Source organism: Ambystoma mexicanum, chromosome 5p (genome assembly GCF_040938575.1).
Source record: "Ambystoma mexicanum isolate Mex_15411 chromosome 5p, UKY_AmexF1_1, whole genome shotgun sequence".
Taxonomy (NCBI): Eukaryota; Metazoa; Chordata; class Amphibia; order Caudata; family Ambystomatidae; genus Ambystoma; species Ambystoma mexicanum.
In genome coordinates, this window is record NC_090930.1 from 20,451,117 (window position 1) to 20,465,919 (window position 14,803).

Genomic DNA, 14,803 nt, shown 5'->3' on the forward strand with positions numbered 1-14,803 from the left:
TGCAATAATCGGATACGGCCCCAGAAGCACTAGCACATAAGAGATAAACTAATGTAATAATCGGATGCGCCCCCAGAAGCACTAGCACATAAGGGATAAACAAATGCAATAATCGGATGCGGCCCAGAAGCACTAGCACATAAGAGATAAACTAATGCAATAATCAGATGCAGCCCCAGAAGCATAGCACATAAGAGATAAACTAATGTAATAATTGGATGCGGCCCCAGAAGCACTAGCACATAAGAGATAAACACATGCAATAATCGGATATGGCCCCAGAAGCACTAGCACATAAGAGATAAACTAATGCAATTATCGGATGCGGCCCCAGAAGCACTAGCACATAAGAGATAAACTAATGCAATAATCGGATGTGGCCCCAGAAGCACTAGTACATAAGAGATAAACTAATGTAATAATCAGATGCTGCACCAGAAGCACTAGCACATAAGAGATAAACTAATGTAACAATCAGATGCTGCACCCGAAGCACTAGCACATAAGAGATAAACACATGCAATAATCGGATACGGCCCCAGAAGCACTATCACATAAGGGATAAACAAATGTGCAATAATCGGATGCGGCTCAGAAGCACTAGCACATAAGAGATAAACAAGTGCAATAATCGGATGCGGCCCCGGAAGCACAAGCACATAAGAGATAAACTAATGCACTAATCAGATGCAGCCCCAGAAGCATAGCACATAACAGATAAACTAATGTAATAATTGGATGCGGCCCAGAAGCATTAGCACATAAGAGATAAACTAATGTATAAATTGGATGCGGCCCCAGAAGCACTGGCACATAAGAGATAAACAAATGCAATAATCAGATGCGGCCCCATAAGCACTAGCACATAAGAGATAAACTAATGCAATAATGAGATGCGGCACCCGAAGCACTAGCACATAAGAGATAAACTAATGGAATTATCGGATGCGGCCCAGAAGCACTAGCACATAAGAGATAAACTAATGTAATAATCAGAAGCGGCCCCAGAAGCACTAGCACATAAGAGATAAACTAATGCAATAATCAGATGCAGCCCCAGAAGCACGAGCACATAAGAGATAAACTAATGTAATAATCGGATGCGGCCCCAGAAGCACTAGCACATAAGGGATAAACAAATGCAATAATCGGATGCGGCCCAGAAGCACTAGCACATAAGAGATAAACAAATGCAATAATCGGATGCGGCCCCGGAAGCACAAGCACATACGAGATAAAGAAATGCATTAATCAGATGCAGCCCCAGAAGCACTAGCACATAAGAGATAAACTAATGCAATAATCAGATGCAGCCCCAGAAGCATAGCACATAAGAGATAAACACATGCAATAATCAGATGCAGCACCCGAAGCACTAGCACATAAGAGATAAACTAATGGAATTATCGGATGTGGCCCAGAAGCACTAGCACATAAGAGATAAACTAATTTAATAATCAGAAGCGGCCCCAGAATCACTAGCACATAAGAGATAAACTAAAGCAATAATCAGATGCGGCCCCAGAAGCATGAGCAAATAAGAGATAAACTAATGTACTAATCCGATGCAGCCCCAGAAGCACTAGCACATAAGGGATAAACAAATGCAATAATCGGATGCGGCCCAGAAGCACTAGCACATAAGAGATAAACAAATGCAATAATCGGATGCGGCCCCGAAGCACAAGCACATAAGAGATAAACTAATGTAATAATCAGATGCGGCCCCAGAAGCACGAGCACATAACAGATAAACTAATGCAATAATCGGATGCAGCCCCAGAAGCACTAGCGCATAAGAGATAAACTAATGCAATAATCAGATGCAGCACTAGAAGCACTAGCACATAAGAAATAAACTAATGGAATAATCGGATTAGGCCCCAGACGCACTAGCACATACGAGATAAAGAAATGTATTAATCAGATGCAGCCCCAGAAGCACTAGCACATAAGAGATAAACTAATGCAATAATCAGATGCAGCCCCAGAAGCATAGCACATAAGAGATAAACTAATGTAATAATTGGACGCGGCCCCAGAAGCATTAGCACATAAGAGATAAACTAATGTATTAATTGGATGCGGCCCCAGAAGCACTGGCACATAAGAGATAAACAAATGCAATAAGCAGATGCGGCCCCAGAAGCACGAGCACATAACAGATAAACTAATGAAATAATCAGATGCAGCCCCAGAAGCACAAGCACAGAACAGATAAACTAATGCAATAATCGGATGTGGCCCAAGAAGCACGAGCACATAACAGATGAACTAATGCAATAATCAGATGCGGCCCCAGAAGCACGAGCACATAAGAGATAAACTAATGTAATAATCGGATGTGGCCCCAGAAGCACTAGCACATAAGAGATAGACACATGCAATAATCGGATACGGCCCCAGAAGCACTAGCCCATAAGAGATAAACAAATGCAATAATCGGATGCGGCCCCGGAAGCACAAGCACATAAGAGATAAAGAAATGCATTAATCAGATGCAGCCACAGAAGCACTAGCACATAAGAGATAAACTAATGCAATATTCAGATGCAGCCCTAGAAGCATAGCACATAAGAGATAAACTAATGTAATAATTGGATGCGGCCCCAGAAGCAATTGCACATAAGAGATAAACTAATGCAATAATCAGATGCGGCACCCAAAGCACTAGCACATAAGAGATAAACTAATGTAATTATCGGATGCGGCCCCAGAAGCACTAGCACATAAGAGATAAACTAATGTAATAATCAGAAGCGGCCCCAGAAGCACTAGCACATAAGAGATAAACTAATGCAATAATCAGATGCGGCCCCAGAAGCACGAGCACATAACAGATAAACTAATGCAATAATCGGATGTGGCCCCAGAAGCACTAGCACATAAGAGATAAACTAATGCAATAATCAGATGCAGCCATAGAAGCACTAGCACGTAAGAGATAAACTAATGCAACAATCAGATGCTGCACCCAAAGCACTAGCACATAAGAGATAAAAACATGCAATAATCGGATGCGGCCCCAGAAGCACTAGCACATAAGGGATAAACAAATGCAATAATCGGATGCAGCCCCAGAAGCACTAGCACATAAGAGATAAACTAATGCAACAATCAGATGCTGTCCTAGAAGCACTAGCACATAAGAGATAAACACATGCAATAATCGGATGCGGCCCCAGAAGCACTAGCACATAAGGGATAAACAAATGCAATAATCGGATGTGGCCCCAGAAGCACTAGCACATAAGAGATAAACACATGCAATAATCGGATACGGCCCCAGAAGCACTAGCACATAAGAGATAAACTAATGTAATAATCGGATGCGGCCCCAGAAGCACTAGCACATAAGGGATAAACGAATGCAATAATCGGATGCGGCCCCGGAAGCACTAGCACATAAGGGATAAACTAATGCAATAATCGGATGCGGCCCAGAAGCACTAGCACATAAGAGATGAACAAATACAATAATCGGATGCGGCCCCGGAAGCACAAGCACATACGAGATAAAGAAATGCATTAATCAGATGCAGCCCCAGAAGAACTAGCACATAAGAGATAAACTAATGCAATAATCAGATGCAGCACCAGAAGCACTAGCACATAAGAGATTAACTAATGCAACAATCAGATGCTGCCCCAGAAGCACTAGCACATAGGAGATAAACTAATGTAATAATCGGATGTGGCCCCAGAAGCACTAGCACATAAGGGATAAACGAATGCACTAATCGGATGCGGCCCCGGAAGCACTAGCACATAAGGGATAAACAATTGCAATAATCGGATGCGGCCCACAAGCACTAGCACATAAGAGATAAGCAAATACAATAATTGGATGCGGCCCCGGAAGCACAAGCACATAAGAGATAAAGAAATGCATTAATCAGATGCAGCCCCAGAAGCACTGGCACATAAGAGATAAACTAATGCAATAATCAGAAGCAGCACCAGAAGCACTAGCACATAAGACATAAACTAATGCAATAATCAGATGCGGCCCCAGAAGCACGAGCACATAACAGATAAACTAATGCAATAATCGGATGTGGCCCCAGAAGCACTAGCACATAAGAGATAAACTAATGCAATAATCAGATGCAGCACCAGAAGCACTAGCACATAAGAGATAAACACATGCAATAATCCAATCCTGCCCCAGAAGCACTAGCACATAAGAAATAAACTAATGGAATAATCAGATTAGGCCCCAGAAGCACTAGCACATAAGAGATAAATGCAATAATCGGACACGGCCCCAGAAGCACTAGCACATAAGAGATAAACTAATGTAATAATCGGATGTGGCCCCAGAAGCCCTAGCACATAAGGGATAAACAAATGCAATAATCAGATGCTGCACCCGAAGCACTAGCACATAAGAGATAAACTAATGTAATAATTGGATACGGCCCCAGAAGCACTAGCACATAAGAGATAAACTAATGCAATTATCGGATGCGGCCCCAAAAGCACTAGCACATAAGAGATAAACTTATGCAATAATCGGATGTGGCCCCAGAAGCACTAGCACATAAGAGATAAACTAATGCAATAATCAGATGCAGCACCAGAAGCACTAGCACATAAGAGATAAACTAATGCAACAATCAGATGCTGCACCTGAAGCACTAGCACATAAGAGATAAACACATGCAATAATCGGATACGGCCCCAGAAGCACTAGCACATAAGAGATAAACTAATGTAATAATCGGATGCGCCCCCAGAAGCACTAGCACATAAGGGATAAACAAATGCAATAATCGGATGCGGCCCAGAAGCACTAGCACATAAGAGATAAACTAATGCAATAATCAGATGCAGCCCCAGAAGCATAGCACATAAGAGATAAACTAATGTAATAATTGGATGCGGCCCCAGAAGCACTAGCACATAAGAGATAAACACATGCAATAATCGGATATGGCCCCAGAAGCACTAGCACATAAGAGATAAACTAATGCAATTATCGGATGCGGCCCCAGAAGCACTAGCACATAAGAGATAAACTAATGCAATAATCGGATGTGGCCCCAGAAGCACTAGCACATAAGAGATAAACTAATGCAATAATCAGATGCAGCACCAGAAGCACTAGCACATAAGAGATAAACTAATGTAACAATCAGATGCTGCACCCGAAGCACTAGCACATAAGAGATAAACACATGCAATAATCGGATACGGCCCCAGAAGCACTATCACATAAGGGATAAACAAATGTGCAATAATCGGATGCGGCTCAGAAGCACTAGCACATAAGAGATAAACAAGTGCAATAATCGGATGCGGCCCCGGAAGCACAAGCACATAAGAGATAAACTAATGCACTAATCAGATGCAGCCCCAGAAGCATAGCACATAACAGATAAACTAATGTAATAATTGGATGCGGCCCAGAAGCATTAGCACATAAGAGATAAACTAATGTATTAATTGGATGCGGCCCCAGAAGCACTGGCACATAAGAGATAAACAAATGCAATAATCAGATGCGGCCCCATAAGCACTAGCACATAAGAGATAAACTAATGCAATAATCAGATGCGGCACCCGAAGCACTAGCACATAAGAGATAAACTAATGGAATTATCGGATGCGGCCCAGAAGCACTAGCACATAAGAGATAAACTAATGTAATAATCAGAAGCGGCCCCAGAAGCACTAGCACATAAGAGATAAACTAATGCAATAATCAGATGCAGCCCCAGAAGCACGAGCACATAAGAGATAAACTAATGTAATAATCGGATGCGGCCCCAGAAGCACTAGCACATAAGGGATAAACGAATGCGGCCCAGAAGCACTAGCACATAAGAGATAAACAAATGCAATAATCGGATGCGGCCCCGGAAGCACAAGCACATACGAGATAAGGAAATGCATTAATCAGACGCAGCCCCAGAAGCACTAGCACATAAGAGATAAACTAATGCAATAATCAGATGCAGTCCCAGAAGCATAGCACATAAGAGATAAACACATGCAATAATCAGATGCAGCACCCGAAGCACTAGCACATAAGAGATAAACTAATGGAATTATCGGATGTGGCCCAGAAGCACTAGCACATAAGAGATAAACTAATTTAATAATCAGAAGCGGCCCCAGAATCACTAGCACATAAGAGATAAACTAAAGCAATAATCAGATGCGGCCCCAGAAGCATGAGCACATAAGAGATAAACTAATGTACTAATCCGATGCAGCCCCAGAAGCACTAGCACATAAGGGATAAACAAACGCAATAATCGGATGCGGCCCAGAAGCACTAGCACATAAGAGATAAACAAATGCAATAATCGGATGCGGCCCCGAAGCACAAGCACCTAAGAGATAAACTAATGCAATAAGCAGATGCGGCCCCAGAAGCACGAGCACATAACAGATAAACTAATGAAATAATCAGATGCAGCCCCAGAAGCACAAGCACAGAACAGATAAACTAATGCAATAATCGGATGCAGCCCCAGAAGCATAGCACATAAGAGATAAACTAATGTAATAATTGGACGCGGCCCCAGAAGCATTAGCACATAAGAGATAAACTAATGTATTAATTGGATGCGGCCCCAGAAGCACTGGCACATAAGAGATAAACAAATGCAATAGTCAGATGCGGACCCAGAAGCACTAGCACATAAGAGATAAACTAATGCAATAATCAGATGCGGCACCTGAAGCACTAGCACATAAGAGATAAACTAATGCAATAAGCAGATGCGGCCCCAGAAGCACGAGCACATAACAGATAAACTAATGAAATAATCAGATGCAGCCCCAGAAGCACAAGCACAGAACAGATAAACTAATGCAATAATCGGATGTGGCCCAAGAAGCACGAGCACATAACAGATGAACTAATGCAATAATCAGATGCGGCCCCAGAAGCACGAGCACATAAGAGATAAACTAATGTAATAATCGGATGTGGCCCCAGAAGCACTAGCACATAAGAGATAGACACATGCAATAATCGGATACGGCCCCAGAAGCACTAGCCCATAAGAGATAAACTAATGTAATAATCGGATGCGGCCCCAGAAGCACTAGCACATAAGGGATAAACAAATGCAATAATCGGATGCGGCACCGGAAGCACTAGCACATAAGAGATAAACAAATGCAATAATCGGATGCGGCCCCGGAAGCACTAGCACATAAGAGATAAAATAATGCAATATTCAGATGCAGCCCTAGAAGCATAGCACATAAGAGATAAACTAATGTAATAATTGGATGCGGCCCCAGAAGCAATTGCACATAAGAGATAAACTCATGCAATAATCAGATGCGGCACCCAAAGCACTAGCACATAAGAGATAAACTAATGTAATTATCGGATGCGGCCCAGAAGCACTAGCACATAAGAGATGAACAAATACAATAATCGTATGCGGCCCCGGAAGCACAAGCACATACGAGATAAAGAAATGCATTAATCAGATGCAGCCCCAGAAGAACTAGCACATAAGAGATAAACTAATGCAATAATCAGATGCAGCACCAGAAGCACTAGCACATAAGAGATTAACTAATGCAACAATCAGATGCTGCCCCAGAAGCACTAGCACATAGGAGATAAACTAATGTAATAATCGGATGTGGCCCCAGAAGCACTAGCACATAAGGGATAAACGAATGCACTAATCGGATGCGGCCCCGGAAGCACTAGCACATAAGGGATAAACAATTGCAATAATCGGATGCGGCCCAGAAGCACTAGCACATAAGAGATAAGCAAATACAATAATTGGATGCGGCCCCGGAAGCACAAGCACATTAGAGATAAAGAAATGCATTAATCAGATGCAGCCCCAGAAGCACTGGCACATAAGAGATAAACTAATGCAATAATCAGAAGCAGCACCAGAAGCACTAGCACATAAGACATAAACTAATGCAATAATCAGATGCGGCCCCAGAAGCACGAGCACATAACAGATAAACTAATGCAATAATCGGATGTGGCCCCAGAAGCACTAGCACATAAGAGATAAACTAATGCAATAATCAGATGCAGCACCAGAAGCACTAGCACATAAGAGATAAACACATGCAATAATCCATTCCTGCCCCAGAAGCACTAGCACATAAGAAATAAACTAATGGAATAATCGGATTAGGCCCCAGAAGCACTAGCACATAAGAGATAAACTAATGTAATAATCAGAAGCGGCCCCAGAAGCACTAGCACATAAGAGATAAACTAATGCAATAATCAGATGCGGCCCCAGAAGCACGAGCACATAAGAGATAAACTAATGCAATAATCGGATGTGGCCCCAGAAGCACTAGCACATAAGAGATAAACACATGCAATATCGGATACGGCCCCAGAAGCACTAGCACATAAGAGATAAACTAATGTAATAATCGGATGCAGCCCCAGAAGCACTAGCACATATGGGATAAACGAATGCAATAATCGGATGCGGCCCAGAAGCACTAGCACATAAGAGATAAACGAATGCAATAATCGGATGTGGCCCAAGAAGCACGAGCACATAACAGATAAACTAATGCAATAATCAGATGCGGCCCCAGAAGCACGAGCACATAAGAGATAAACTAATGTAATAATCGGATGTGGCCCCAGAAGCACTAGCACATAAGAGATAGACACATGCAATAATTGGATACGGCCCCAGAAGCACAAGACTATAAGAGATAAACTAATGTAATAATCGGATGCGGCCCCAGAAGCACTAGCACATAAGGGATAAACAAATGCAATAATCGGATGCGGCACCGGAAGCACTAGCACATAAGAGATAAACAAATGCAACAATCGGATGCGGCCCCGGAAGCACAAGCACATAAGAGATAAAGAAATGCATTAATCAGATGCAGCCCCAGAAGCACTAGCACATAAGAGATAAAGAAATGCATTAATCAGATGCAGCCCCAGAAGCACTAGCACATAAGAGATAAACTAATGCAATATTCAGATGCAGCCCTAGAAGCATAGCAAATAAGAGATAAACTAATGTAATAATTGGATGCGGCCCCAGAAGCAATTGCAAATAAGAGATAAACTAATGCAATAATCAGATGCGTCACCCAAAGCACTAGCACATAAGAGATAAACTAATGTAATTATCGGATGCGGCCCCAGAAGCACTAGCACATAAGAGATAAACTAATGTAATAATCAGAAGCGGCCCCAGAAGCACTAGCACATAAGAGATAAACTAATGCAATAATCAGATACAGCACTAGAAGCACTAGCACATAAGAAATAAACTAATGGAATAATCGGATTAGGCCCCAGAAGCACTAGCACATAAGACATAAACAAATGCAATAATCTGATGCGGTCCCACAAGCACTAGCACATAAGAGATAATCTAATGCAATAATCAGATACGGCCCCAGAAGCACTAGCACATAAGAGATAAACTAATGCAACAATCAGATGCTGCACCCGAAGCACTAGCACATAAGAGATAAACTAATGTAATAATTGGATGCGGCCCCAGAAGCACTAGCACATAAGAGATAAACACATGCAATAATCGGATACGGCCCCAGAAGCACTAGCACATAAGAGATAAACTAATGCAATTATCGGATGTGGCCCCAAAAGCACTAGCACATAAGAGATAAACTTATGCAATAATCGGATGTGGCCCCAGAAGCACTAGCACATAATAGATAAACTAATGCAATAATCAGATGCAGCACCAGAAGCACTAGCACATAAGAGATAAACTAATGCAACAATCAGATGCTGCACCTGAAGCACTACCACATAAGAGATAAACACATGCAATAATCGGATACAGCCCCAGAAGCACTAGCACATAAGAGATAAACTAATGTAATAATCGGATGCGGCCCAGAAGCACTAGCACATAAGAGATAAACAAATACAATAATCGGATGCGGCCCCGGAAGCACAAGCACATAAGAGATAAAGAAATGCATCAATCAGATGCAGCCCCAGAAGCACCAGCACATTAGAGATAAACACATGCAATAATCAGATGCGGCCCCAGAAGCACTGCAACATAAGAGATAAACTAATGCAATAATCAGAAGCAGCACCAGAAGCACTAGCACATAAGAGATAAACTAATGCAATAATCAGATGCGGCCCCAGAAGCACGAGCACATAACAGATAAACTAATGCAATAATCGGATGCAGCCCCAGAAGCACTAGCACATAAGAGATAAACTAATGCAATAATCAGATGCAGCACTAGAAGCACTAGCACATAAGAAATAAACTAATGGAATAATCAGATTAGGCCCCAGAAGCACTAGCACATAAGAGATAAATGCAATAATCTGATGCGGTCCCACAAGCACTAGCACATAAGAGATAATCTAATGCAATAATCAGATGCAGCACCGGAAGCATTAGCACATAAGAGATAAACTAATGCAACAATCAGATGCTGCACCGAAGCTCTAGCACATAAGAGATAAACACATGCAATAATCGGACACGGCCCCAGAAGCACTAGCACATAAGAAATAAACTAATGTAATAATCGGATGTGGCCCCAGAAGCCCTAGCACATAAGGGATAAACAAATGCAATAATCAGATGCTGCACCCGAAGCACTAGCACATAAGAGATAAACTAATGTAATAATTGGATGCGGCCCCAGAAGCACTAGCACATAAGAGATAAACACATGCAATAATCGGATACGGCCCCAGAAGCACTAGCACATAAGAGATAAACTAATGCAATTATCGGATGCGGCCCCAAAAGCACTAGCACACAAGAGATAAACTTATGCAATAATCGGATGTGGCCCCAGAAGCACTAGCACATAAGAGATAAACTAATGCAATAATCAGATGCAGCACCAGAAGCACTAGCACATAAGAGATAAACTAATGCAACAATCAGATGCTGCACCCGAAGCACTAGCACATAAGAGATAAACACATGCAATAATCGGATACGGCCCCAGAAGCACTAGCACATAAGAGATAAACTAATGTAATAATCGGATGCGCCCCCAGAAGCACTAGCACATAAGGGATAAACAAATGCAATAATCGGATGCGACCCAGAAGCACTAGCACATAAGAGATAAACTAATGCAATAATCAGATGCAGCCCCAGAAGCATAGCACATAAGAGATAAACTAATGTAATAATTGGATGCGGCCCCAGAAGCACTAGCACATAAGAGATAAACACATGCAATAATCGGATATGGCCCCAGAAGCACTAGCACATAAGAGATAAACTAATGCAATTATCGGATGCGGCCCCAGAAGCACTAGCACATAAGAGATAAACTAATGCAATAATCGGATGTGGCCCCAGAAGCACTAGCACATAAGAGATAAACTAATGCAATAATCAGATGCAGCACCAGAAGCACTAGCACATAAGAGATAAACTAATGTAACAATCAGATGCTGCACCCGAAGCACTAGCACATAAGAGATAAACACATGCAATAATCGGATGCGGCTCAGAAGCACTAGCACATAAGAGATAAACAAGTGCAATAATCGGATGCGGCCCCGGAAGCACAAGCACATAAGAGATAAACTAATGCACTAATCAGATGCAGCCCCAGAAGCATAGCACATAACAGATAAACTAATGTAATAATTGGATGCGGCCCAGAAGCATTAGCACATAAGAGATAAACTAATGTATTAATTAGAGGCGGCCCCAGAAGCACTGGCACATAAGAGATAAACAAATGCAATAATCAGATGCGGCCCCATAAGCACTAGCACATAAGAGATAAACTAATGCAATAATCAGATGCGGCACCCGAAGCACTAGCACATAAGAGATAAACTAATGGAATTATCGGATGCGGCCCAGAAGCACTAGCACATAAGAGATAAACTAATGTAATAATCAGAAGCGGCCCCAGAAGCACTAGCACATAAGAGATAAACTAATGCAATTATCGGATGTGGCCCCAAAAGCACTAGCACATAAGAGATAAACTTATGCAATAATCGGATGTGGCCCCAGAAGCACTAGCACATAATAGATAAACTAATGCAATAATCAGATGCAGCACCAGAAGCACTAGCACATAAGAGATAAACTAATGCAACAATCAGATGCTGCACCTGAAGCACTACCACATAAGAGATAAACACATGCAATAATCGGATACAGCCCCAGAAGCACTAGCACATAAGAGATAAACTAATGTAATAATCGGATGCGGCCCAGAAGCACTAGCACATAAGAGATAAACAAATACAATAATCGGATGCGGCCCCGGAAGCACAAGCACATAAGAGATAAAGAAATGCATCAATCAGATGCAGCCCCAGAAGCACCAGCACATTAGAGATAAACACATGCAATAATCAGATGCGGCCCCAGAAGCACTGCAACATAAGAGATAAACTAATGCAATAATCAGAAGCAGCACCAGAAGCACTAGCACATAAGAGATAAACTAATGCAATAATCAGATGCGGCCCCAGAAGCACGAGCACATAACAGATAAACTAATGCAATAATCGGATGCAGCCCCAGAAGCACTAGCACATAAGAGATAAACTAATGCAATAATCAGATGCAGCACTAGAAGCACTAGCACATAAGAAATAAACTAATGGAATAATCAGATTAGGCCCCAGAAGCACTAGCACATAAGAGATAAATGCAATAATCTGATGCGGTCCCACAAGCACTAGCACATAAGAGATAATCTAATGCAATAATCAGATGCAGCACCGGAAGCATTAGCACATAAGAGATAAACTAATGCAACAATCAGATGCTGCACCGAAGCTCTAGCACATAAGAGATAAACACATGCAATAATCGGACACGGCCCCAGAAGCACTAGCACATAAGAAATAAACTAATGTAATAATCGGATGTGGCCCCAGAAGCCCTAGCACATAAGGGATAAACAAATGCAATAATCAGATGCTGCACCCGAAGCACTAGCACATAAGAGATAAACTAATGTAATAATTGGATGCGGCCCCAGAAGCACTAGCACATAAGAGATAAACACATGCAATAATCGGATACGGCCCCAGAAGCACTAGCACATAAGAGATAAACTAATGCAATTATCGGATGCGGCCCCAAAAGCACTAGCACACAAGAGATAAACTTATGCAATAATCGGATGTGGCCCCAGAAGCACTAGCACATAAGAGATAAACTAATGCAATAATCAGATGCAGCACCAGAAGCACTAGCACATAAGAGATAAACTAATGCAACAATCAGATGCTGCACCCGAAGCACTAGCACATAAGAGATAAACACATGCAATAATCGGATACGGCCCCAGAAGCACTAGCACATAAGAGATAAACTAATGTAATAATCGGATGCGCCCCCAGAAGCACTAGCACATAAGGGATAAACAAATGCAATAATCGGATGCGACCCAGAAGCACTAGCACATAAGAGATAAACTAATGCAATAATCAGATGCAGCCCCAGAAGCATAGCACATAAGAGATAAACTAATGTAATAATTGGATGCGGCCCCAGAAGCACTAGCACATAAGAGATAAACACATGCAATAATCGGATATGGCCCCAGAAGCACTAGCACATAAGAGATAAACTAATGCAATTATCGGATGCGGCCCCAGAAGCACTAGCACATAAGAGATAAACTAATGCAATAATCGGATGTGGCCCCAGAAGCACTAGCACATAAGAGATAAACTAATGCAATAATCAGATGCAGCACCAGAAGCACTAGCACATAAGAGATAAACTAATGTAACAATCAGATGCTGCACCCGAAGCACTAGCACATAAGAGATAAACACATGCAATAATCGGATGCGGCTCAGAAGCACTAGCACATAAGAGATAAACAAGTGCAATAATCGGATGCGGCCCCGGAAGCACAAGCACATAAGAGATAAACTAATGCACTAATCAGATGCAGCCCCAGAAGCATAGCACATAACAGATAAACTAATGTAATAATTGGATGCGGCCCAGAAGCATTAGCACATAAGAGATAAACTAATGTATTAATTAGAGGCGGCCCCAGAAGCACTGGCACATAAGAGATAAACAAATGCAATAATCAGATGCGGCCCCATAAGCACTAGCACATAAGAGATAAACTAATGCAATAATCAGATGCGGCACCCGAAGCACTAGCACATAAGAGATAAACTAATGGAATTATCGGATGCGGCCCAGAAGCACTAGCACATAAGAGATAAACTAATGTAATAATCAGAAGCGGCCCCAGAAGCACTAGCACATAAGAGATAAACTAATGCAATAATCAGATGCAGCCCCAGAAGCACGAGCACATAAGAGATAAACTAATGTAATAATCGGATGCGGCCCCAGAAGCACTAGCACATAAGGGATAAACAAATGCAATAATCGGATGCGGCCCAGAAGCACTAGCACATAAGAGATAAACAAATGCAATAATCGGATGCGGCCCCGGAAGCACAAGCACATACGAGATAAAGAAATGCATTAATCAGATGCAGCCTCAGAAGCACTAGCACATAAGAGATAAACTAATGCAATAATCAGATGCAGCCCCAGAAGCATAGCACATAAGAGATAAACACATGCAATAATCAGATGCAGCACCCGAAGCACTAGCACATAAGAGATAAACTAATGGAATTATCGGATGTGGCCCAGAAGCACTAGCACATAAGAGATAAACTAATTTAATAATCAGAAGCGGCCCCAGAATCACTAGCACATAAGAGATTAACTAAAGCAATAATCAGATGCGGCCCCAGAAGCATGAGCACATAAGAGATAAACTAATGTACTAATCCGATGCAGCCCCAGAAGCACTAGCACATAAGGGATAAACAAATGCA